This window comes from Heterodontus francisci, unplaced genomic scaffold, assembly GCF_036365525.1.
Source record: "Heterodontus francisci isolate sHetFra1 unplaced genomic scaffold, sHetFra1.hap1 HAP1_SCAFFOLD_59, whole genome shotgun sequence".
Taxonomy (NCBI): domain Eukaryota; kingdom Metazoa; phylum Chordata; class Chondrichthyes; order Heterodontiformes; family Heterodontidae; genus Heterodontus; species Heterodontus francisci.
In genome coordinates this window covers 5,190,911-5,218,579 of record NW_027140758.1, presented here as the reverse complement: position 1 = coordinate 5,218,579, position 27,669 = coordinate 5,190,911, and the positions used below count along the sequence as shown (strand labels likewise).

General features: G+C 45.0%; 2 non-coding genes across 2 annotated transcripts; one reads left to right on the top strand and one right to left on the bottom strand.

The window, feature by feature from the left end:
* Nucleotides 1–3,008: 3,008 nt before the first annotated feature.
* trnaf-gaa (transfer RNA phenylalanine (anticodon GAA)) lies at nucleotides 3,009–3,081 on the bottom strand. Its single transcript has one exon. It is a non-coding gene; the product is annotated as a tRNA-Phe (tRNA).
* A 6,348-nt stretch (nucleotides 3,082–9,429) lies between these two features.
* Nucleotides 9,430–9,520, top strand: trnar-ucu (transfer RNA arginine (anticodon UCU)). Its single transcript is given in 2 exon segments — nucleotides 9,430–9,466; nucleotides 9,485–9,520. It is a non-coding gene; the product is annotated as a tRNA-Arg (tRNA).
* The last annotated feature ends 18,149 nt before the right edge of the window (nucleotides 9,521–27,669 follow it).

Genomic DNA, 27,669 nt, shown 5'->3' with positions numbered 1-27,669 from the left:
AGAGACACAACAGGAAATAATTGTTCACATTATAGTGAATGTGTGGGATTTAGAAATACTAGGAGTGGAGACGAGTTATTATTGCACTCTGCTATTACATCTTTTATAATGGACTCCAGCATTTTCCCCACGACTGATGTCAGGCTAACCAGTATATAATTCGCTGTTTTCTTTCTGCCTCTTTTTTTAAATAGTGGAGTTACATTAACTACCGTCCAATCCATTGGAACTGTTCCAGAGTCGATAGAATTTTGAAAAAAGACCAGAAATGCATCTGCTATTTCAAGGGCCACTTCCTTAAGTACTCTGGGATGTAGATTATCAGGCCCTGGGGATTTATCGGCCTTCAATCCCATCAATTTCCCAAACATTCCCAACTAATACTGATTTCATACAGTTCCTCCTTCTCACTAGACCCTATGTTCCCCAACATTTCTGGGAGATAATTTGTATCCTCCTTTGTGAAGACAGATCCAAAGTATGTATTTAATTGGTCTGTCACTTCTTGGTTCCCCATTATAAATTCCCCCGTTTCTGACTGGAAGGGACCCACATTTGTCTTCACTACTCTTTTTCTCTTCACATATCTATAGAAGTTTTTACAGTCAATTTTGATGTTCTCTGCAAGCTTATTTCCACTTGTTAATCAATCCCTTTGTCCTCCTCTGCTAAATTCCAAACTGCTCACAATCTTTAGGTTTGCTGCTTGTTCTGGCCATTTTATATTTCTCCTCCTTGGATCTAATACTTTCCTTAATTTCTTTTGTAAGCCACAGTTGAGCCACCCTTCCTGTTTTACTTTTGCGCAGACAGGAATGAACAATTGTTGTAATTCATCCATGCGCTCTTTAAATGCTAGCCATTGCCTATCCACTGTCAACCCTTTAAGTAACGTTCCCCAATCTATCATAGCCAACTCCCGCCTCATACCTTCATAGTTTTCTTTGTTTAGATTCAGGACCCGAGTCTCGGAATCAACTCTCTCACTCTCCATCTTAATGAAGAATTTTATCATATTATGGGCGCACTTCCCCAAGGGACCCCACACAACAAGATTGTTAACTAATCCTTTCTCATTGCACAATACCCAGTCCAGGATGGCCTGTTCTCTGGAGGTGTTAGACACCTCTATCAATTCTCCACTCAATCTCCTTTGAGAAAGGCAGAATAATCCTAGCTTTTCCAACCTAACCTTGTAACTAAAATCTCCCATCCCTGGATCCATTCTGGTAAATCGCCTCTGCGTCCTCTCAAGGACCCTCACATTCTTTCTAAAGTCTGCTGAGCAGAACTGGAAGCCGCACTCCAATTGGGGCCTAACCAGAGTTTTATAATGGTTCAGCATAACTTCCCTGCTTTTGTACTCAATGCCTCTATTTATAAAGCCCAAGATCCCATATGCTTTGCGAACCACTCTCGCAATATGACTTGCCTCCTTCAAAGATTGATGCACATGAACCTCAAGTCCCTCTATTCCAGAACACTCTTTCGAACTGTGCCATTAAGTATATATTGCCTCTCCCTATTCCTTATGCCAAAATACATCACCTCACACTTGTCACTATTAAATTCCATCTGCCACCTGTCTGCCCATTCTGCTAGCCTATCACTGTCCTGTTGCAGGCAGTTCATATCATCTTCACTGTTTGCCGCTTCTCCAGGTTTGGTGTCATCGGCATATTTTGAGATACTACTCTGTATTCCAAGATCCAAGTCAATTACCTTGAGCAAAAAAGCAGTGGTTCTAGCACTGACCCTTGGGGAACACCACTGTCGACTATCCTCCAGTCTGACAAAGAACCATTTAATAAGACTCGCTGTTTTCTGTCCTTAAACCAATTTTCTATCCAATTGGACACTGACCCTCCTATACCACGAACCTCAATTTTGTTAACCGCCCTTTTATGTGGTACCTTGTCAAACGCTTCCTTAAAATCCATATAAACAACATCCACTGCATTCCCTTCATCAAGCTGCTCTGTTAGTTCATCAAAAAATGCAGCTAGATTAGTCAAGCATGAACTCCTATTTATAAATCCATGCTCACTCTCCTTAATTAACTCGAACCTCTCCAAGTGACTGTTGATTTTTTACCCTGATTACTCTTTCTAAAACCTTACCCACCGCTGCTGTTAATCTAACTAGCCTGTAGTTACCCGGACTGTCCTTACACCCTTTCTTGAATAAGGGTGTCGCATTTGCCACTGTTTAATCCTCTGGCACCTCCCCCGTATCCAGGGAAGATTGGAAGATTATAGCAAGCCCTTCCGTTATCTGCATCCGCATTTCCTTTCGCAACCTGGGATGTGAGCCATCCGGACCAGGTGATTTATCTTCCCTAAGCACAGCCAGCCTTTTTAGTACCTCCCTCTCCGAATTTGTACTCTCTCCATTGCCTCTACTTTCTTCACTTCAACTGATATTTTGTCAAATTCCACTTCCTTAGTGATCACTGATGCAAAGTACTCATTAAGTAGATTAACATTGCCCTGCACCTCTAAGCTTATATTATCCTTTTTGTCCCTAATAGGCCCGATTCAACCTCTTACTACCCACTTATCATTTACATGCTGCTCGAAGATTTTTGGGTTTCCTTTCATGTTGACTGCCAGTCTATTCTCACAGAAATAGAGAATAAGCAAATATAGAAGATGTAAGTATTTCCCATCCTTGATGAGGTGGAATATTTTATGTTGTGGGTGGTAATGTCTTGGCCCACGAGTGTGGTGGAAGCAGAGACAATCAATGATTTGAAAAGGAAATTGGATGGATACTTGAAGGAAAGAAACTTGCAGGAGGAAAGGGATCGAGCTGGTGAGTGGAACTGACTAGATTGCTCCGGGGAGAGCCAGCATGGACGTGATCGGCCAAATGACCACCTTCGATGTTGTAAATGACTCTGTGTTGTTTCTCAAATTCAATCCACTGGTGCTTGGGAAATAATCTCAAAGTAAATTGTGCAACTGGAAAATCAGAACCAAGGCAAGGGACGCATAAGGAAGCGAAATTGCTGAAACCCGGGATTGAACCAGGGACATTTAGATCTTCAGTCTAACGCTCTCCCAACTGAGCTATTTCAGCCATACATGAACAACGGCTTGGTGTCCTTGTTTTGGAAGAAAATACATACATTCAAGTTTTCCAAAAAATTAAAGAACACAACATGTGAGTAATATTCCCCATTGCTTTCTCAGTACTGACGGATTGTGAAGCGGGAGACAGCCAGAAGTGCCAATGAGCCGCACAGACCCTGAGCTGAGAATGAAATGAGATCAAATTCAATCTTTCATAGCGAGATGCTGCAGAGAGGTAAGAGTCCTGAATCAAAGCGAGATTTGCTCATTTCAAACACTCCCTGTACTCTCTGCTCATGAAGCCTTACAAAAGGGAAAAACAGAATGGCACTCAAACTCACAACCCTGCCATTAAAAGTCTCATATTCGACTGACAGAACTGTCACTTCTACTCGGTCTCTTATTGGATGGATGCAACTCCAACGCAGGGGTGGCATTCAAATCCTCCCATGGGTCCACATGTCAGACAGAATTCCATGTTGTAGACTCAAGCAAAGGAAATCTGCTCACTTTCAAAACTATCAGCGAATTGAAGCTGATTACAATCAACATCATCAGAGGTCAGAACTACCTGGTGAAAGAAGACACTCTGAAGAAGGATCCACAATTATTCAAAGGCATCGACAAAGTGAAAAACAAGAAAATCGATGACTCAATGCAAGCCAAACAACAGAAACACTGAAGAATTCCATTCCATTCCAGTCCAGAACACAGTCCTGTTGTTTTTGGAGTCAGGTCACAATTACAGCAACAACTTTATATTCCCACTTGGCTATCTGTACATTTAGTTAATTGCTATTTTGTCGACAAGCTCTTTGAATCCAGTTGTCTGGTCCTCAAGCCAGCTCCGTATGGAAGTCAATTCCACCTTCTGCAAGGTTGAAACCATAGATAACCTTAATCTAAAAATGCCAGCAGACCAGGGCTCGTCCGGCACTTGAACCCAGGATCTCTCACATGTTAATTAACCATACTCCCAAAGCGAGAATCATACCCCTAGACCAACAAGCCACTGACAGGTCAGGCTTTATTAGCTGCTGTGGAATTTCACTGGAACCCCCCAGCCAATCATCCATTTTTTTTCAGATCAAAGCAACATCCTGCAAATGCTGAAATAAAAACAGAAAGTGCTGGAAATGTTCAGCAGCTCTGGCAGCATCTGTGCTGTGAGAAACACAGTTAACGTTTCACGGCACTCACCTTTTGTTTCAGCCATCCTTTCAGACTGCTTCTGTCCATCCAATCTCACTTTCTATTCTATCCACATTCTAACCATTCACTACGTTACTACATTTTTCATGAATTCCTCATTTCTTTTATTAATGACAATTTTGTATTTCTGGCCTTTGCTTCAGACACCACCACAAGTGGAATCATGTTTCCATTTACCCAATCAAACCACTTCGCTGTCTCCTCACATTGCAATGTTTCTTTAACCCTGACAGACTGTGGAGTTTCTGCTGCTTGATTGCAGATATTGCTTCCCGCCAGTAGATGTCACCTCACTCCAATACAGTGAAGTTTCCAAATCTGAGAGAGACACAACAGGAAATAATTGTTCACATTATAGTGAATGTGTGGGATTTAGAAATACTAGGAGTGGAGACGAGTTATTATTGCACTCTGCTATTACATCTTTTATAATGGACTCCAGCATTTTCCCCACGACTGATGTCAGGCTAACCGGTATATAATTCGCTGTTTTCTTTCTGCCTCTTTTTTTAAATAGTGGAGTTACCTTAACTACCGTCCAATCCATTGGAACTGTTCCAGAGTCGATAGAATTTTGAAAAAAGACCAGAAATGCATCTGCTATTTCAAGGGCCACTTCCTTAAGTACTCTGGGATGTAGATTATCAGGCCCTGGGGATTTATCGGCCTTCAATCCCATCAATTTCCCAAACATTCCCTACTAATACAGTTTTCATACAGTTCCTCCTTCTCATTAGACCCAATGTTCCCCAACATTTCTGGGAGGTAATTTGTATCGTCCTTTGTGAAGACAGAACCAAAGTATGTATTTAATTGGTCTGCCATTTCTTTGTTCCCCATTATAAATTCCCCCGTTTCTGACTGGAAGGGACCCACATTTGTCTTCACTAAACTTTTTCTGTACACATATCTATAGAAGCTTTTACAGTCAGTTTTTATGTTCTCTGCTAGCTTACTCTCATACTCTATTTCCCCCTTCTTAATCAATCCCTTTGTCCTCCTCTGCTAAATTCCAAACTGCTCACAATCTTCAGGTTTGCTGCTTGTTCTGACCATTTTATATTTCTCCTCCTTGGATCTAATACTTTCCTTAATTTCTTTTGTCAGCCACAGTTGAGCCACCCTCCCTGTTTTACTTTTGCACAGACAGGAATGAACAATTGTTATAATTCATCCATGCGCTCTTTAAATGCTAGCCATTGCCTATCCACTGTCAACCCTTTAAGTAACGTTCCCCAATCTATCATCTCCAACTCCCGCCTCATACCTTCATAGTTTCCTTTGTTTAGATTCAGGACCCTAGTCTCGGAATCAACTCTCTCACTCTCCATCTTAATGAAGAATTTTATCATATTATGGGCGCACTTCCCCAAGGGACCCCACACAACAAGATTGTTAACTAATCCTTTCTCATTACACAATACCTAGTCCAGGATGGCCTGTTCTCTAGAGGTGTTATACACCTCTATCAATTCTCCACTCAATCTCCTTTGATATAGGCAGAATAATCCTAGCTTTTCCAACCTAACCTTGTAACTAAAATCTCCCATCCCTGGATCCATTCTGGTAAATCGCCTCTGCATCCTCTCAAGGACGCTCACATTCTTTCTAAAGTCTGCTGAGCAGAACTGGAAGCAACACTCCAATTGGGGCCTAACCAGAGTTTTATAATGGTTCAGCATAACAACCCTGCTTTTGTACTCAATGCCTCTATTTATAAAGCCCAAGATCCCATATGCTTTGCTAACCACTCTCGCAATATGTCTTGCCACCTTCAAAGATCGGTGCACATGAACCCCAAGTCCCTCTATTCCAGCACACTCTTTAGAACTGTGCCATTAAGTATATATTGCCTCTCCCTATTCCTTATGCCAAAATACATCACCTCACACTTGTCACTATTAAATTCCATCTGCCACCTGTCTGCCCATTCTGCTAGCCTATCACTGTCCTGTTGCAGGCAGTTCATATCATCCTCACTGTTTGCCACTCCTCCAAGTTTGGTGTCATCGGCATATTTTGAGATTCTACTCTGTATTCCAAGATCCAAGTCACTTACCTTCAGCAAAAAAAGCAGTGGTTCTCGCACTGACCCTTGGGGAACACCACTGTCGACTATCCTCCGGTCTGACCAAGAACCATTTAATATGACTCGCTGTTTTCAGTCTTTAAAACAATTTACTATCCAAATGGACACTGACCCTCCTAATCCATGAACCCCAATTTTGTTAACCACCCTTTTATGTGGTACTTCATAAAATGCTTTCGTAATATCCATATAAACAATATCCACTGCATTCCCTTCATCGGTATTCTCAGATAGTTTATCAACAAATGCAGTTAGATTCGTCAAGCATGAACTCCCATTGATAAATCCATGCCCACTCTCCTGAATTAACTCAAACCTCTCCAAATGACTTGATTTTTTCCCCTGAGCTGTTGATCTCATGCTGATAGCAAGCTCACCATGGAGCATGTATTTGGCAATGTGACCGTCATCCATTTGGCCCAGTCAACAGAGTCACCGCTGACTCAAGAGGGCAAACATTTTGCGGATCCCTGCACGCTGGTGTACTTCCGCATTCGGCACTCTGTCCTGCCAGGAGATGCCCAGTATCCATCTGAGGCAGTGGAGGTGGAAGCTGTTCAGCCGCTTTTTTTGGCTTGTATAAGTTGTTGATGCTTCTCTACTATAAAGGAGGGTGCTGAGAACACAAGCCTGGTACACGTGGAGCTTTGTATTTTCGGTCAGTTTGCTGTCGGTTCACACTTGTCTTCTCAACTTTGACATGACAGCTGCAGCATTGGCAATCCTGGTGCTGATTTCAGCATCAAGGGCCAGATTGCTGGTGATTGTTGATTGAAGGTATGTGAAGCTGTTGACAACCTCCAAAGTGAGGTTGTCGATGTTGATGGGAAGTGGAGTCTCTACGTCCTGGCCCGTAACTTTCATCTTCCTGATGCTGATTGTCAGTCCAAACTCTTTGCAGGCCAGGGAGAACCGATCTACAAGCTGCTGTGACTGAACTTCATTATGGGATGTCAGCACAGCATCATCAGCAAATAGCAACTCACAGACTAGGAATTTACCCACTTTGGTCTTGGCGCACAGTCTTGCCAAGTTGAACAGCTTGTCGTCAGCTCTGATGTGCAGGTGAACACCTATATCTGAGTAATTGAAAGTGTACAATAGCAGCATGGAGAAGTATATGTCAATTATAAAGGATGTGATAACTAGACAGTTCGAAAATGATGACATGATTGGGCAGAGTCAACATAGATTTATGAAAAGGAAAACAGGTTTGAAAAACCTGTTGAGATTTTTGAGGATGTTACCTAAAGAACAGATAAAGGAGAACCAGTGGATGCGTGGTATTTGTATTTTCCTTTGGTAAGGTCCCACACAGGAGGTGAGTAAACAAAATTAGAGCACATAGGCTTGGGGATAATATACTGATATGGATTGAGAATTGGTTAACAGACCGAAAACAGAGAGCAGGAATTATGGGTCCTCCTCAGGATGGCAGGCTGTTACTATTGGGGTACTGCAAGGATCAGTGTTGGAGCCACAGCTGTTAACAACCTATATAAATGATTTGGATGTGGGGATTAAATGTAATATTTCCAAGTTTGCAGATGACACAAAGCTCGGTGAAGTGTGAGTTGTGACGAGGATGCAGAGAGGCTTCCAGGGGACCTGGAGAGGCTAAGTGAATGGGCAAGAACATGGAATATAATGTGAATTAGTGTGAAGTTATTCACTTTGGTAGAATAAACAGAAAGACAGAGTATTTCTTAAATGGTAAGAGGTTGGGAAGTGTCGATGTCCAAAGGGACCTGGGTGTCCTTGTTCCTGAGACACTAAAAGCTCTTGTGCAGGTGCAGCAATCAATTAGGAAGGCAAATGGTATGTTGTACCCACACGAGGGGTCATGAGTACAGGAGTAAAGATGTCTTGCTGCAATTGTCTAGAGCCTTGGTGAATCCGCACTGGAGTATTGTGTACAGTTTAGTCTCCTCATCTGATGAAGGATACACTTGCCATAGAGGGGGTGAAACAGAGGGTCAACAGACTAATCTTTTTTTTGCATTTATTTCATTTCATCTCAGTTTGTTCAGTTTGCTTACCTACTGTTTTTTTCAGGTTTGTACTTCCTGCTGTTCAATATTCAGTCCATTAACACCTAATCTGTACGAATGCTTTGTCTTTCAACACACCATTAACATATTGTTTACCTTTGCTGCATGACCTTTTGGTCAGCTATGTGGCCTTGTCCAATCTACACCTTCTCCTTTGTTATCTCTTGCCCCACCCCCACCACACTTGCTTATCACCTGTGACTTTTCTAATATATGTCAGTTCCAAAGATGGGTCACTGACCTGAAACGTTAACTCTGCTTCTCTTTTCACAGATGCTGCCAGACCTGCTGAGTGGTTCCAGCATTTCTTGTTTTTATGTCACCAGACTAATCCCTGGGATGGTGGGATTGTCTTATGAGGAAACTGGGCCTGTATTCCTTAAAGTTTCGAAGAATGAGAGGTGATCTGATTGAAACTGACAACATTCTTACAGGGCGTGACAGTGTGTATGTAGACAGGATGTTTGCCCTGGTTGGTGAGTCTAAAACCAAAGGACATCGTCTCAGAATAAGGAGTAGGCCATTTAAAACTGAGATGGGTGGAATTTCTTCACTCAGACGGTGGTGAATCATTGGAATACTGTGCCCCAGAGGGCTGTGGCAGCTCAATCATTGAGCATGTTCAAGACAGAAATTGATAGAAATCTTGATACTCATGACATCAAGGGATATGGGGATAGCATGGGAAAGGGGCTTTGAGGTAGGTGATCAACCATGATCGAATTGAATGACAGAGCAGGCTCGACGGGCTGAATAGCTTACTCCTATGTTCCTCTGTTCCTAAGAGAGTTGGCGCCAGCACGCAGCCCTGCTTTACCCCACTGCTGATCTTGAAAGCGTCTGATGTTGCTCCATTGTAACTGATGGAACTGTGCATGTTCTCGTGGAAAGAAGAGATGATGCCCAAGAGGTCAGGAGGGCAGCCTATGTTCCATTGCAGTTTGAAGAGGCCGTCTCTGCTGACAAGATCAAAGGCCTTAGTGATGTCAATAAAAATGTGTGAGGCTCTGTGGCGCAATGGATAGCGTGTTGGACTTCTAAACAATGATTAAGACGATATTCAAATGTTGTGGGTTCAAATCCCACCAGAGTCAGATTTTGGACCAGAAACAGAGGAGCACAACGGAACAACAAATGAAGAAATGCGCCAAAAGCACAGACTCGGAGACAGAACGAGAGAGAGAGGAGCAGAGCAGGGGAAAAAAAAATCGAGGAGTGACGTCACAATGGAGAATGAGAGCAGGGAAACAGAGAGCCGCTGGGGTGAGGATACAGGATTTGGTTCTTTCTTCGGTGCAGTGGAAGGAGCTGTTTGGTGAGGATCTGGTAAGCTGTGACATCCAGGTAGTTGATTGGTTTGGAAGAACCGACCTGCTTGATGCACATCTGGTAAGTGATTAAGATCCATTTTAGTCCTAACGTTTAAAATAGTAAACAAACTAGTGGTTAGTTTCATAAAATATGCAATAAAATGAATAATTGAATAAAATATTTAAGTAGTTAATTGAAACACGTTAAGGATGACAGGACAGGTGATGTGTCACAGCTGCAGCATGTGGGAGTTCCTGGATGCCAGTGTGATCCATGGCAAACACGTCTGCAGTAAGTGTTTGCGGCTCAAAGAGGGAGAAAAAAGGAATGTAGTGGTAGTAGGGGACAGTATAGTAAGGTAGATTGACTCTGTTCTCTGCAGCAAAAGCAAGAGTCCAGACGGCTGTGTTGCCTGCCGGTGCCAGGATTCAGGACATCTGCTCAGGGCTGGAGCGAAACATACAATGGGAGGGGGAGGATCCAGTCGTCGTGGTCCATGTCGGTACCAAAGACATAGGCAGGACAAGGATAGAGGTTCTGCAAAGTCAGTATGAGGAACTAGGCACCAAATTAAGAAGCAGAACCTCAAAGTTAATCATCTCTGGATTATTAACTGAGCCATGTGCAAATTGGCATAGGACAAATAAGATTAGACAAAGTAATGTGCGGCTGAAAGACTGGTGTGGTAGTAGTGGGTTCTGGTTCGTGGGGCATTGGCACCAGTACTGGGGAAAGAGGTGGATGTACCGTTGGGACTGTCTACACCTGAACCATGCTGGTGCCGGTGTTCTAGCGAGCCACATAAGGAGGGAAGTAGAGACGGTTTTAAACTGAATAGTGGGGGCAAGGGATCAAATTTGGGAAGATATGGTGAATCAAGGAGGAGAGACAAGGCAAGAGAGAAAGGTATAAATATGGGAAATGATAAACAGACTGTGACAGGAAGGGACAGAATGTACAAATCTAAGAGTAAATCGACAGATAAGGCTAGAGGTGACAAAAATAATAAAAGGACAAAACTAAATGCTCTGTATCTGAATGCATGGAGCATTTGAAACAAAACAGATGAACTGGGAGCACAAATAGAATAAATAAGTACGATCTGATAGTCATTACAGAGACATGGCTGCAGGGCGACATAGATTGGGATGTGAATATTGGAGGTGACATGGCATTTTGGAAGGACAGGAAGATAGGAAAAGGTGGCGGGGTAGCTCTGTTAATTAATGATGGTATTAGCGTAATAGAGAGGGATGACCTGAGTTCTGGAGTTCAGGATGCAGAAGCAGTTTGAGTACAAATGAGAAATCATAAAGGCAAGAAGTCACTTGTGGGAGTGGTGTACAGGCCACCTAACATTAACCACACTGTCGGATGGGATATCAAGGAAGAAATAATGGCAGCTTGTCAGAAAGGTACTGTGATAATTATGGGGGATTTTAATCTGCATAAAAATTGGAAAATTCTGATGGGCAGAGGTAGCGTAGATGAGGAGTACATAGAATGTTTTGGGGATAATTTCTTGGAACAATACATTCTGGAGCCAACCAGAGAGCAGGCTGTACGAGACCTGGCATTGTGCAACGAGATAGGATTAATTAATGACCTCATAGTTAAGGTGCCCCTAGGTAGTAGCGATTATAATATGATTGAATTTTACATTCAGTTTGAGGGAGAGGAGAGTGGGTCCCAGACTAGTATTTTAAATTTAAATAAGGGCAATTATAAGGTCATGAAAGCAGAGCTAGCTAAAGTGAACTGGCAAATTAGGTTAAGGGATAAGTCAATAGAGATGCAGTGGCAGACATTTAAGGGGATATTTCAGAATACACAGAATAGATACATTTCAACGAGAAAGAAAAGTTCCAAAGGTGGGACTCACCATCCATGGTTCACGAAAACAGTTAAAGATACTATCAAACTTAAAGAAAAAGCCTATAATTGTGCAAAGATGGGAGGCAGGTCAGAAGATTGGACAGAATATAAAACAAACAGCAAAGAATGACTAACAGATTGATAAGGAAGGTAAAATTAGAGTATGAGAGAAAGCTCGCAAGAAATTTCAAGACAACTAGTAAGAGTTTCGATAGATATTTTAAAAAGAAAAGAGTTAACAAAGCGACTGTTGGTCCAACAGAAAGTGTGTCTGGGGAATTAATAATGGATAATTAAGAGATGACAGATGAATTGAACAGATACTTTGCATCGGTCTTCACTATTGAGGATACAAATACCATCCCAGTATTAGCCGTATATCAGGAAATTGAAGGGATGGAGGAACTCAAGAAAATTACAATCACCAGGGAAGTGGTACTAAACAAATTGTTGGAGCTGCGGGTTGACAAGTCGCCAGGTCCTGAATTGGCTAGTGAGATAGTTGATGCGCTGGTTTTAATATTCCAAAATTCCCTCGATTCGAGAAGGTTCCGTTAGATTGGAAAAGAGTGAATGTAACTCATTTATTCAAAAAGGGAGGGAGACAGAAAGCAGGAAACGACAGGCCAGTTAGCTTAACATTTGTCTGAGGGAAAATGTTTGGAGCTATTACAGAGGATGTTATAGCAGGGCATTTAGAAAAAATTAAGGTAATCAGGCAGAGTCAACATGGTTTTTTGAAAGGGAAATCATGTTTAACCAATTTATTGGAGTTCTTTGAGGGAGTTACATGTGCTGTGGATAAAGGGGAACCAGTGGATGTATTGTATTTCGATTTCCAGAAGGATAAGGTGCCATATCAAAGGTTATTGCAGAAAATAAAAGCTCATGATGTCGGGGGTAACATATTGGCATGGATAGAAGATTGGATAGCTGACAGGAAACAGAGAGTCAGCATAAATGGGTCACTTTCTGGTTGGCAAGATGTAATGAGTGGTGTGCCACAGGGATCTGTGCTGGGGCCTCAACTTTTTACAATTTATATAAATGACTTAGATGAAGGGACCGAAGGTATTGTTGCTAAATTTGCTGATCACAAAGATAGGTAGGAAAGTAGGTTGTGAAGAGGACATAAGGGGGCTACAAAGGGATATAGATAGGTTAAGTGATTGGGCAAAGACCTGGCAAATGGAGTATAATGTGGGAAAGTCGGAAATTGTCCACTATGGCAGGAAGAATAAAAAAGCATATTATCTAAATGGTGAGAGATTGCAGAGCTCTGAGATGCAGAGGGATCTGGGTGTCCGAGGGCATGAATTGCAAAAGGTTAGTATGCAGGTCCAGCACGTAATTAGGAAAGCTATCGAATGTTATCATTTATCACCATGGGAATTGAATACAATAGTAGGGAGGTTATGCTTCAGCTATACAGGACATTGGTGAGACCTCTTCTGCAGTACTGAGTACTGTACTGGTCTCCTTATTTGCGGAAGGATGTAAATGCATTGGAGGTAGTACAGAGAAAGTTTACGAGACTAATATATGGAATGGGTGGGCTGTCTTACGAGGAAAGATTGGACAAGCTGGGCTTGTCTCCGTCAGAGTTTAGAAGAGAAAGAGGCGACATGATTTGTTATTTAATTTATTAATTAACAAATTAGCTATCCTCCAGTCTTCCGGTACCTCACCCGTGGCTAACGATGATACAAAAATCTCTGCCAGCGCCCCAGCAATCTCCTCCCTTGCTTCCCATAGCATCCTAGGATACATCTGATCAGGCCCTGGGGATTTATCCACCTTAATGCGCTTCAAAACCTCCAACACCTCCTCCTTTGTAATGTTGATATGCTGCAGGATATCGCTGTTCCCTCCCTTGAACTCACTAGCTTCCATGACCTTCTCCACGGTAAATACAGACGAGAAATATTCATTTAAGACCTCGCCCATTTCGCGTGGCTTCACACATAGATTGCCACACTCTCCCTAGACCTACACTCTCCCTAGCTACCCTTTTACTCTTAATACACTTATAGACTCTTTTAGGATTCTCCTTTATCTTATCTGCCAGGGAAATCTCATGGCCCATTTTCGCCCTCCTAATTTCCTTCTTAAGTATACTCCTATATCCCCTATACTTCTCGAGGGACTCGCTCGATCCCAGCTGCCTATACCTGACGTATGCCTCCTTCTTTGTCCTGACCAGACCCTCAATATCCCTCGTCAACCAAGGTTCCCTAAACTTGCCAGCCTTGCCCTTCCATCGAACAGGAACATGCTGGCCCTGAACTCTTCCTATCTCACTTTTAAAGGCCTCCCACCTGCCAGACGTCCCTTTACCTGTAAACAGCCTCTCCCATTCAACTTTTGAGAGTTCCTGTCTGATGCCATGGAAATTAGCCTTCCCCCAATTTAGGACTTCAACCTGAGGACCAGTCCTATTCTTTTTCATAACTATCTTGAAGCTAATAGAGTTATGGTCACTGGTCCCAAAGTGCTCCCCCACTGCCATATCAACCACCTGCCCATTCTCATTTCCTAAGAGGAGATCGAGTGTAGCCCCTTCTCTAGTCGGGCCATTCACGTACTGCTTCAGAAAACTATCCTGGACTCACTTAACAAATTCTTCCCCATCTGATCCCTAAGCACTAAGGCAGTCCCAGTCAATATTAGGGAAGTTAAAATCACCTACTGTTACAACCCTATAATTCCTATACCTATCTGTGATTTCCCTACATATATGCTCCTCCACTTCCCTCTGACTATTGGGGGGCCTATAGTATAATCCCATCAAAGGGATCACCCTTTTATTATTTCTAAGTTCTACCAGTATGGCCTCACTGGACATTCACCCCGGGATATCCTCTCTAAGTACTGCCGTGATGTCCTCCCTAATCAATAGTGCAACTCCCCCTCCTCTCTTACCTCCACCTCTGTCACGCCGGAAGGATCGGTACCGCGGAACATTGAGCTGCCAGTCCTGCCCATCCCTCAACCACGTTTCCGTAATAGCTACAATACCACAATCCCATGTACCGATCCATGCTCTGAGTTCATCTGCCTTACCTGTAAGGATACTTGCATTAAAGTAAATGCAGTTTAGCCCACCAGACCTTCCACGCTCCCTGTCCTGCCCCTGCCTGGCCTGCCTACTGGACTTGCTTGCTTTAACCTCTCCATTTGCCTCAACTATCTCATCGGAGAGACTACTACTTTGGGTCCCAACCCCGCTGCAAGACTAGTTTAAACCCTCCAGTGTATTACTATAAAATCTCCCTACAAGGATATTGGTCCCCTTCCAGTTCAGATGCAACCCGTCCCTCTTGTACAGGTCACCTCTGCACCAGAAGAGATCCCAATGATCCAAGTACCTGAAGCCCTCCCGCCTTCGCCAGTCTTCAGCAACGCATTCATTTGCCTAATCCTCCTATTCCTACCCGCACTAGCACGTGTCACAGGGAGTAATCCTGAGATTACAACCCTCGAGGTCCTGCTCTTTAACCTTCTGCCTAACTCCCTATATTCACTTTGCAGAACCTCATCTCTCTTCCTGCCTATGTCGTTCGTACCAATATGGACCAAGATCTCTGGCTGCACACCCTCCCCTTTCAGAATTTCCGGCAGCTGCTCAGAAACATCCTTGACCCTAGTATTAGGGAGGCAACATACCATCCTGGAGTCTCGTTTGCGGCCACAGAAACGCCTATCTGCACCCCTTATGATAGAATCCCCTATCACAATAGCTCTTCCACCCCTTTTCCTCCCCTGCTGTGCGGCAGAACCCTTTGTGGTGCCACGGACCGCGCTGTTGCTCTTTTCCTCTGGGAGGTCATCCCCCCAACAGTAACCAAAGCAGTATCTCCGTTTGAGAGGGGGATGGCCACAGGGGACTCCTGCACTACCTGCCTGCTCCTACTATTCCATCTGGTGGTCACCCATCCCTTTTCTGCCTGTGCATCCATTACCTGCGGTGCGACCACCTCACTAAACATGCTATCCATGACGTCCTCAGCTTCGTGGACGCTCCACAGTGAAACCACCCGCACTTCCAGCTCCATAATGCGAGTAGCCAGTAGCTGCAGCTGGATACACTTCCTGCACACATGGTCGTCATGGAGACTGGGAGGGTTCCTGAATCCCCACATAGCGCAGGAGGAGCATATCACGGGACTGAGTTCTCCTGCCATGACTTACCCTTAGATTAATTAGTTACTCCCTTAATTAAAAAATGCTAATGACACTCGGGGCCTTGTTCTACCCAGTACAATCTAAAGTCCTTCATAAGTTACACTGAATAAAAAAAACACTTTAGTAGTACTCATCTTATCAGCAGAGATTTTTTTATCAACTAAAAAACTTTGCCATTTTCTTTATGATATTTAAATACACTAACAGCAGTGACTCACCAACCAATCACCTTGCAGCTCTCCTCTGACGTCACAGTTGGCTTCTTTTTTTTCAAAACTCCAGCACACTGGAAGATCTCCACTCCATTCCTGGAAGGTAAGAGACTGGGCCTCGATCCTCGGATTGGATTTATAGGCTCCGCTGTCGGCGTTCTCCTCATATCGGTCCATATAGGTCTGCTCCGCTCCGCTCCTCTCCGCTGCCGGAAGGTAATTCACCAGCTTTTGCAGAAAAGTAGGTCTTAAGCTGTTGCAGTACCTGTTAGAAAGATCGTCTAAGCTATTCTGAAGTCATCTTCCAATGTCATCTACATGGAAGCAGGATTTTAAAGGATAAGATGTAGTTTTTAAAAGTCACTTCAATCTTACTCGAGTCTTGACAAAGAAGCCAAGTAAATCTTGATAAAAAGTCATATATATTTAGAGATCTTTTAAAAACACTTCAATCTTGTTAATAAAAAGTCAGATGTAAATTTAAGAACTCTGATCAGGCCATGCTAAAAACTTACATACAATTAAGAAATAAAATACAACATTTAAAATGTCTGAAATCCTTTCTGAAAGTTGACAACTGCTGCTGCCGGTGTCTTCCTGGAATAGTGGAGCTGTTGTGTCAACAGAAAAGTCCTTCCCGAGCGGCCCAGAGCCTGTTGGTACCGGCTTTAATCCAACCCAGGTAAAAATCAGGGTACATTGTGGGCAATGAGCCCAAATTGCTGAGCTACAGGTCCCTGTCACTTTAAAGAGTGGGCTGGTGCGATTATGATCAGAGGCTCCTTCTAAGCACATTTCTCACCACCACAACTTCCAGATGCTGGTGTTAGTGTGTGCATGTACCAGCAGTTGCAGTGCTGTTCAGACCCTCAATAGCAGTGAAAGTCTCAGAGTTCACCACTATTGGGGCTGTAAAATCCAGGCCAATATCTCACAGTCCTGTTAGATTTGCTCTCCCTCTGTACAAAATCAAACTCCACACATTGTCTTTCACTCACTCCTGTTTCCAGCCCTGATGGTGCAGAAATCCCCTCTCAAAGGTACACAATCCAGTTGATTTCTGATCAAATACCTCCTTCGTCATTCAATAGAGGAAACAGAGACATGAACAGGAGTCAGGTGCAAGAAAGTTTCACCAACAGAGCAAAGAAAGGCACCAACAAAAGTCACCCCTACTTTCCAAATCATTTCACTGGAATATTCTTTCACTTGTTTTGTCGGATGACTGCAATAAATCTGAAAATGAGCACCATGAGGTTTGTGTTCACTAGTCACTTGTTCTCCTGTGTTTGTCTGTCAGGTTTGTAATTCAGTTTGTATTGGATATTGAAGAGAATCTCTTTTCAAGATGATTGCACATCGTACTGTGTTCAAAGCAACCAACTTGGAAAATGGCAGAAAATGAATGTTTCAATACCTGTGTGACCAGATTCTTCCAATGCTTTTCAACAGCTAGATTGATGATGCTTGTAATCTGTATCCTGTGGAGAATGGGAGAGGAGAATAAAAACATGGTGCATGAACAGGACAGACTGTGTAAAATGGGAGCACAGAAATACTGCCACCTCATTGAAAGTTAATGAGATTTATTCTAAGTCAGACACCTGTCCACAATGAACAAGTGAATACATTAATTGTCCACTTTCAATCTAAATGGGACTGAGGTTCCAACAGAGAAGTTTTCTGGAAAATACCTGCTGCAGTTTTAACATTGATGAACTGGAACATCTTATACTAACTTTCAAATAACTGTAGTGATTGTATAGTTCTCATAGTGGAGAGAAGGAGTTGTTTATAAATATAAGCAGAAAAACACATTTGTGGATTGGTGAATGAGCTTTATCTTTCTGAAATGTATTTGTCCATTGGTTGCAGGTCACTGGAAATTCTTTTTTACATTTCAATTGTAGCAGCAGCAGTTAGCAGCAAAATGTCTGATTAATCAGAGTAGTGGGTCTGGGAAACACTTAAACAGCCGAGACCCTGTAAAACAGAACTCCAAGTAATAGTTTAAATAAGGCACTGAACTGACAGAGCGGTAAAGGCCTGCTCAGGTCAGGAAAAAAAACCCGACACGAACCTAACAGAACCACATTGGACTCGAGCCCGACCCGGCCCGAGTATCTGAATTTATTCCCACGCCCAAACCGACCCGAGCCTTACCCGACCACCGGAATGTTCACTTCACCTACCTCCCGATTCCGAATCTACAGGAAGCTGCAGCATGAGCGCAGTGACATCATTGAGATGCTCACTTGCTCACTGAGCAGACTCAGAGTTTCCCTCCTTGATGTCCCGGACTCCCAGCTCAGGTTGGCTTTTCAACTTTTGACACTTACTAAACTCAACTTCCCAGCAGAGCAAAATGTAATACTTCCTGTGTGTTTCCGACCCGGACACAGCCCGACCTGGACCCAGCCCGACCCGAACCTGGCCCGACCTGACCTGAGCCCGAAAGCCAGACCCGGAAGAGCGACCCGACACGACCCGGACCCGACACAGGTCGCGGGTCTCGTCGGGTTCAGGTCGGGTAGCAGGCCTTCACAGAGTGGAGGTCAGATGAGGATTGAATTAATTTCAATCACTGAATCTAAACAAGAAGTAAATCTGTCAGGAATGAAACACTTTATTTTATTTGTGAGCTAGTGGCATAATGGTAGCGCGTCTGACTACAAATCAGAAGATTGTGTGTTCAAATCACGTTAGGCTCAGTTATGTTTTACAGCAGCTCAAGTTCCTGGATTTTATATCAGAAGAGAGTTCGATCGATTGGAATGTTCAGTGAATGGTTGAATTTCAAGATCAACTTCAATACATTAAAGTCCTGATTTCTGGTACCGTTCCATTGCCATGCTCAGTTCTTATTTCACACTGTTTTATATCAGCACAATGTTTCAGGGATGTGATGTGTCCATTGTTTGCACAATCGCTCTGTCACCCAGTGTGAGAAATAAAACACAAACCGCCCAGCGTGCAGCTCAAACCCATACCTGGCTCTGTCTATAGGCCGCTTAGTTCAGTTGGTTAGGACGCAGTGTTGATAACAACAAGGCTGTGGATTTGATCCCCATGTGCGCTGTCACATGGTCAGTCATTAATTTGACACATTTTTGTAACACTTAAAATCCAACTTTTAGATGCAAACAAGTTTACATAAAATGTCAGAGGGAATTTATTTTGAATAACATCCATTGCATCTTTGTCACTGGTCTGGAGTAACACAGAATTCTTTCCAGTTATCTTCCATTTGCTGATAAACATTGAACTCGTGGCCTGTTCTCGTTAATGGTCACGAGCAGCAAAAACAGACAGAGCAAGTCTAACCACCCAGAGATGTGGAAAAGGCTTCAGTTTGGGACAAATGCAGCAAATCAAATGTTCTCCCGGCCCCGAAAGATTCAAAAACTGGGGAAAAGGACACAAGGAGATAGAGAATAAGCTAAAGCTGACAATGTAAATATTTCCCATCCTTGATATCTCTCTATTCCAATCCAACCTTCAGAGTTGGGGAAATAATTTCAGTGTAAATTGTGCAGCTCAAGAGTCAAAACCAAAGGGCGATGCAGAATAAAGGAGAACTGCCAAAACCCCAGATTGAACCAGGGATCTTCAGTCTCACACACTCCCAACTGAGCTATTTCAGTCTCACAGGCTTGGGATGATAAGTGGCAAGTAACATTCGCACCACACAAGTGCCAGGCAATGACCATCTGCAACAAGAGAGAATCTAACTATCTCCCCTTGACATTCAATAGCATTACAATCACTGAATCCCCCACTATCAACATCATGGGGGTTACCATGGGGAGCCACACAAATAACGTGACTACAAGAGCAGGTCAGAGGCTTGGAATCCTGAGACGAGTAATTGCAGTGCAGCTGTTGGCTCCACCCCAGGGGCTGAATTTGTTCTGTAAACCATGAAGCAGCTTCCTCTCAAATCCCAGATTTATCAATAAATCCTCTTACAAAAGCCCCAAAGTGTGATATATTCCTCTCACTCATCCATGACTCCTGACTCCCCAAAGCCTGTCCACCATCTGCAATTCACAAGTCAAGAGTGTGATGGAATACTCTCCACTTGCCTGGATGGGTGCAATTCCAACTCAAGAATCTCAACACCGTCCAGGACAAAGCAGCCCACTTGATTGGCACCCCATCTACAAACATTCCCTCCCTCCACCATCGGCACACAGTGGCAGCAGTGTGTACCGTCTACAAGATGCACTGCAGCAATGCACCAAGACTCCTTCGACAGCACCTTCCAAACCCAGCAACCTCTACCACCTAGAAGGGCAAGGGCAGCAAATGCAGGGGATACCACCACCTGCAAGTTCCCCTCCAAGCCACACACCATCCTGACTTGGGAACTATATCGCCGTTCCTTCACTGTCGCTGGGTCAAAATCCTGGAACTCACTTCCTCACAGCACTGTGAGTGTACCTACCCCACATGGACCACAGTGGTTCAAGAATGCAGCCCATCCCACCACCTTCTCATGGGCAATTAGGGATGGGCAATAAATGCTGGCCTGGCCAGCGATGCCCACATCGCATGAATGAATGAATAAAAATGTGAAGTATCCCTTGTGTCATTGTTTTGGTAGAAAATATAACCCTGGTGCAATTGCCCCTCCCAATCACACCTCACTTCATACAACATAGAAAATGGAAAAAATTTATGGCACAGAATGAGACCATTTAGCAATCGTGTCTGTGCCAGCTGAAAAAGAGTGATCCAGCCCAATCCCACTTTCCAGGTCTTGGGAATGGGATTCGAACAGATCTCAGAGCTCACATTATGTGAATGTTCTGTTGAAGTATTGGTGAGCTGATATACCAGGGGAGATTCACACTGTTAGACACAGTGTGAAATACATTCAAGTATTTATAAAACATTACAACATGTGAGTAATATTCCCCATTGATTTCTCAGCACTGATGGATTGTGAAGTGGGAGACAGCCAGAAGTCCCAGTGAACCACACTGACCCTGAGCTGCGAATGAAATGAGATAAAGTTCAGTCTTCAGCAGTGAGATGCTGCAGAGAGGTAAGAGTCCTGAATCAAGGAGAGACTTTCTCATACTGCTGTTGAATCTCATTTCAAACACTCCTTGAACTCCCTGCCGAGGAATTCAGAGCTGGATAACGCCTGTAAAATCAGCCTAAAAAGGAAATAAAAAACACCCACCGTGGGCTCAAACTCAAAAACTTGAGATTCAGAGTTTCATGTTTTCATCGACTGAGCTCACTAGGCCTGAGACAGTGTCCCCGGCCTGTCTGTTATTGGACGGTTCAGCTGTTGGCTCCACCCCAGGGGCTGAATTTGTTCTGTAAACCATGAACCAGCTTCCTCTCAAATCCCAGGTTTATCAGGAAATCCTCTTACAAAATCCCCAAAGTGTGATATATTCCTCTCATTCATCCAGAATAAAAGTTACATCTTTTGCTCTTTTTACCTTTCAAACATTGACTTCTATTTTACTCAGCGTTTATTTCTCTCTCCTTTTTATGTTCTGCATTTCCTAATAAACATTTCATTTCAATTATTTATGAGGGATGAAATGAACAGAAAAGATTTTCTGCAATGGTACCAGGGGTGTGGGACAGAGTGAGTGGTTCGGATCTGGAATACACTGCCTGAGAGTGTGCTGGAGGCAGATTCAATCGTGGCTTTCAAAAGGGAATTGGATAAACACCTGAATAGAGAAAATTTGCAGGGCTACAATGAAAGGGCAGAGGAGTGGAATTCGCTGATCTGCTCTTGCAAAGAGCTGTCATGGACATGATGGACTGAATGGTCTCCTTCTGTACTGTAACCATTTGATTCCTTGATTCTAACTCTGTCAAAGTTGTTCTGAACTTGCTCTGCTCCAAGGAGAACAACCCCAGCTTTTCCAGTGTCTGCACATAACTGAAGTTATGTGGCACCATGGGGAACCCACTGCAAACCAGACAGAAATACAACTGTTCACCACCACACTGTGACCCAGCTGTTCACATGATTTGGATGCGGGGACCAAATGTAGTATTTCCAAGTTTGCAGATGACACAAAACTAGGTGGGAATGTGTGTTGTGAGGAAAATGCAAAGCGGCTTCAAGGGAATTTGGACAGACTTAGTGAGTGGACAAGAAAGTGGCACATGAAATATAATGTGTAAAAATGTGAGGTTATCCACTTTGGTAGGAGAAACAGATGTGCAGATTATTTGTTAAATGGTAAGAGTGTGAATGTACAAAGGGGCCTGGGTGTCCTTGTCAATAAGTGACTGAAAGCTAACATGCAGGTGCAGCAAGCAATTCAGAAGAGGAATGATATGTTCGCCTCTATCACAAGAGGATTTGAGTATAGGAGTAGTGAAGTCTTGCTTCAGTTGTATATAACCTTGGTTGGACTGCACTTTGGAATACTGTGTGAAGTTTTGTTCCCCTTACCTTCGGAAGGATATCATTGCCATCGAAGGAGTGCAACGAAGGTTCACCAGACTTGTTCCCGGGATGGCGGGACTGTCAAATGAAGAGAGATTAGGGAAACTGGGCCTGTATTCTCTAGAGTTTTGAAGAACGAGAGGTGATCTCATTGAAACTTACAAAATATTTAAAGGGATAGACAGGTAGATGAAGCTAAGATGTTTCCCCCGGTTGAGGCGTCTAGAACCAGGGGACACAATTTCAACGTAAGGGGAAAGCCACTTAGGACAGCGATGAGGAGAAATTTCTTTGCTCAGTGGGTTGTGAATCTTTGGAATTCTCTACCTCAGAGGGCTGTGGAAGTTCAGTCATTGAGTATGTTTAAAGCAGAGATTGACAGATTTCTAAATACAAATGACATAGGGGAGATGGAAATAGTGTGGGAAAAAGGCATTGAAGTGGACGATCAGTCATCATCATATTGAATGGCAGGGTGGGCTCGATGGGCTAAATGGCCTACTCCTGCTCCTATGTTCCTATCAGTCTGCAAACTTCATATGCATGCTGTCATTGTCCCTTTTATTCCATGGGCTTCAGTTTTACTGGCAGTCTAGTATGTGACATCATCAAGAAGGTTTTCAATAAGTTAAATAAGGAGAAATTGTTTCCAGTGGCAAAAGGGTCAGTAACCAGAGGATGTATTTATCAGGTGATTGAGAAAAGAACCAGAGGCGAAATGAGGAATGATTTTTTATACAGTGATGTGTTGTGATCTGAAATGCACTGTCTGATCAGGACTTGAAAGCAGATTCAGTAGTAACTTTGAAAAGCGATAGGGATAAATACTGGAAGGAAAAATGTACAGATTACAGGAGACAGCACTGACACAATGGACCAAATCGTCTCCTTCTTTGGGTATCATTCCATGGTTTTATGAACATAATGTTGATACAATTCGCTGAGTTGGAAGGGAAGTGAACCCAGATTCCGGGTATTCTAAACACCAGACCCAAACCAAATGAACAAGCCTGTTGTTTAATCTCTGTTTTTCACACCAGCTTCTCCTCGCTCTTTCTGTGTTTCCAGCCTGGTCTGTTCCTCTGACCTTCATTCCTGACACTCGATTGAGAATGGCCAACTCACTGCGCCTCTCACTCCCACCGTCACTCCACCCCTTCACCCACTTCCAAACCTCTCTGTTCAACAGTACCTCACATCTGCTCCTCTGCTCCATTCATATAACAGGAAAACGTTTTCAAACAGACATCTCCAGACAGTGAACGTTCCAGTAAGACAAGGTAAAGAGCAGATTCATTCACTTTAAACACAGAGAGAGCAGCTCTCCCTGTTCAGTCGAAGGAGCAGATCTGGTTTCACTCCCATTAGTCTTAGAGACATGCGCCAGAATCTTAAGGGACCGTTGGAGACGGGAATGGAGGCCGGGGAGGGGGAGGGGGGGTGTATAAAATAGGGATGGAAGACGTTGGACCGGATTTTTCAGTCGGCGGCTGACATGGAGGGCAGACTTCGCACATCCACATGGCAAGAAGGCATTTAAAGTATTTATGAGTCCAATTGTCAGCAATTTTATTCACTGGATCCAATTGAAATAATAGCACACGGGAACCACGGGGCTTCCGAGCCTCGCCTGGTTAAAGGAGGTGACTGGGAGGTGGGAGCTGAGTGTTGTCTTCACTGGGAAGCTATCGGGTGAGGCAGCAAAACTTGGCAGCAAGGGTGGAGGGGAAAGGGCATCGGGAAACACTGTCAGGAGTGGGGGCCAATGTGCCAGCTCTGCAGAGGGAGCAACACCAGGGTGCCATTGGGGCAGTGCCACTTCATTGAGGGTGACAAGTGAGGTAAATGTGGCTGGGTGTTGTTTCCTGTGAAGGCCTTGCACTCAGGGAGGGGCAACCTGTCATGGGCCTCATTCGAGGCTCTCATTGGATTCGAGGCTCCCATTGAGGAGGAGGAGGAGGAGTAGAGAGGAAGGGAGGGAGGCGCAGGCACCAGCAGGGGCACCACAGCAGCTTGGGGGCCCACAGGAAGGCCAGCCTCGAACAGGAGGCTGGAGAAGGAGGCAGAGGAACACGTCAGCCGAGGTTCAACTACCACCAGATGTCCGAGTGACAGTGTCTCCGCAGACTGCACCTCTCCACGGAGGTCGTCACTGATCTCTCTGCCATGATGCAGCTTTGCCCCATGCGACTTGGTGGTCACCTGATGCCAGTGTCACTGAAGGTCACCGTGCCACTGAACTTCTTCACCACCAGATCATTGCGGGGATCCACTGGAGATATGTGTGGAATCTCACAGTCTGTAGTGAATCAGTGCATCAAGGAGGTCACCAATGTCCTGTTCAGGAGGGCCGGTGACTATGTGCACATTGATCCAAACAGTCAAGCTGAGAGAGCTACAGGATTCGGGGCCATCGCTGGATTCCACCATGTGTAGGGTGTCATTGACTGCACCCATGTGACCATCAAAGCTACTGCAGACCAGCCAGCAGCCTTCAACAGGAAGGGCTTCCACTTGCTCAGTGTGCAATTGGTCTGCGACCACTGCAAATGGATCCCATAGGTGTGTGCACAAATCCCGGGAAGCAGCCACAACGCCTGCATACCAAGGCACTCCCAGGTGCTAGAACCTTTCCGCGGCCCCATCCGCTTTCAGAGATGGATCCTTGGAGACAAGGGCTACCCACTGAGGACATGACTACTGACGTCTGTGAGGAACCCACGCACGGATGCAGAGGAGAGGTACAACACCTGCTGCGGGTCAACCCGAGCGACCATCAAGGAGGCCATTGGTCTCCTGAAGATGAGATTCAGGTGCCTAGATCGATCCAGTGGAGCCCTTCAGTATGTCCCGGCGAGGGTCTCGCATATCGTGGTGGTTTGCTGTGCACAGCACAATCTGGCATTACAGAGCGGTGAGGTGTTGACTAGTGAGGATATCGTGGAGTGTGGTGTCTCCTCTGATGATGAGGATGTGGAGGAGGATGCTGCCCAAGCAGTGCCAGATGAAGAACCTCAGGCACAGCAGGAAAGGGGCCATGAGATACACACAAGGGAGACATGAGACACCCTTATACATTCAAGTTTCCTTTGAGCCTTACCACCTTCTGGAATCACAGCAATAAAGTCTTAGCTTTAAGCAGCCCTGTTGTCACCTCCTTCCTTCTGTTCTGCAGCGTCCAGGTACACATCGCACAGTGACAAGGCCGAAGCTATGTAAACTCAGGGCTTGGTCCCTCACTTCCAGCCCCTTGGGAGGAAGGGTTTAAATGAAGTCCCAAAGGGTATCAACAATAAGAAGGAGACATAGTGAGAGAACATCATTTCTTTATTCCGTGTGACACCAAACACAACCCTATCCATCTGGAATGTACATTCACCCGTGAACCCCTCAGTGAATCTAGGTGCTCTTCTTAAATCTTTTCCGGGTGCTCCTACGTGGTGCTCCCCCTGCTCTGTCAGCTGAGATGGAGACAGGCTGCTGACCTTGCTGCCCCATGGCTTGGAATGACATTGGTGGCCGTCCTCTTGCTGCCGGAGGCCTGGAGGGCCCCGGCACACTGAGGGCCTCCTGCACAGGTACAGGGACACCCCTCTGTCATCGAGGATGATGGAGGCAGGCACTGGCATCACTTGTGTCACTGGCAGAGGGGCTTTGGAGCTACTGTCCACACCAGGAGCACCCTGAGAGGAGACCCCAGATGTAGCAGCCAGCTTCTCCTCCCCCTTATAAGACACACTTGTAACTCGCTGCTGACCTGAGAGGGACGTGGACCTGGTGAAGAGTTCAGGTGCCTCGTCCCCCCTCTCACCTTGTCACCGCTGGATGGATCTCATGGACAAAGCGATGGAGTGCAAGTCTGCGCGCATCTCCGGCAGCCACTGATTGGTCGGCTGGATCTGGCTCTCCATCAGAGTCACCAATCTCTCAAGGAAGGAAGCCAGACACACCCCCATCAGAGACAGTACAGCATGCAAGGCCTGGATGGACTCCTCCATCATCCGAACTTGGGTACACATAACCTCCGGCAACTCTGCCAGATGTTGCCTGACCTCTTGCTGCAGCTGCAGTATTTCCCGTGTTGCTGGTGACACCAGAGGCACATCATCAGCCTGGGACTCAGCATGGGCCTGGCCTCCCACAGACTTCCAACTGCCAGTGGCCTCGGCTGTCACAGCCTCCGTCAGCTGCCCGGGCCTGTCTGTGACGTGCTCACCAGCTTGTGTGCCCAAATCTAACATCAAGTGGATACCCACCGAGTGAGGGTTTCTGTGCTGGTGGAGGGTGCAGGGGAATGAGGTGATGGTGCACCATCTGAGGCTCCCTCCTCCTCCTCAGAGGTGTCTGGCTGTCCCACAGTCTCTCCAGCTCTTCGCTCTTGTCGTTCATCCTAGCCTGCATGTGAAAACAGGGACATTGAAGGGTTAGGGTCTGCCCATCGTGACATTCCAACCACCCCTACTGTGCAGCTCCATTGATGCAGTGGTGAACAGATGAGCAGTATGGCTCCTTTGCAGCGGATGCTCCCTTGTGCCCCAGGAGATGTTCACTCACTCTCTTAGGTAGGTGTCCCTGTCTCTCCATCAGCTATGGAGCAGCTACTTTGCTGCCCTGCCTGTTCCATGGCCTCCTCCTCCATCGGGATGAGGACATGGAGATAAGGCATCCACTGCCAGTCTTGACATGCTCTTTCCGATTGTGGGATGTCTTCTCCTGCAGCCACTATGATCAACAAAGTTAGTCTCCCAGCGGGGACAAGCCCAATATCTCTGATGGTGATAGTCCAGCAGTCCATGATGTGAACACACATATTCCTCCTGCATGTGGCCCCTCTCGAGGGACTGTGTGAGTTTATACAATGACTGATGTGCACCTCCCACCGAGATGCAGCCAAGCCTCAGGCAGCATGTCCTGCTGCCCTTCCCCAATACAAATGACTGGGTGGTCACTCCCTTTCCACCAAACACTCCCTCTCACTCTGCCATGCGCAATGTCCAAAGGGTCCAAAGTGTTTTGAGTTTGCGCCTGAGCAGCCTGGATCCGGTCATTGACCCACTTCGTGCACTGGATCCATGTCTTGGGGGTGACCCCACGGCCGCAGACTTCACCTACTATCTCAAAGCAGCTTTGCTTGGTCAGGTGGACAGGTCTCCATCTCCCATCCCTGGGGAAGGGGATCTTCCACCTATCTGTTGTCACCTGGAGGCGAACCTGCAGGAAGGCATCGCCA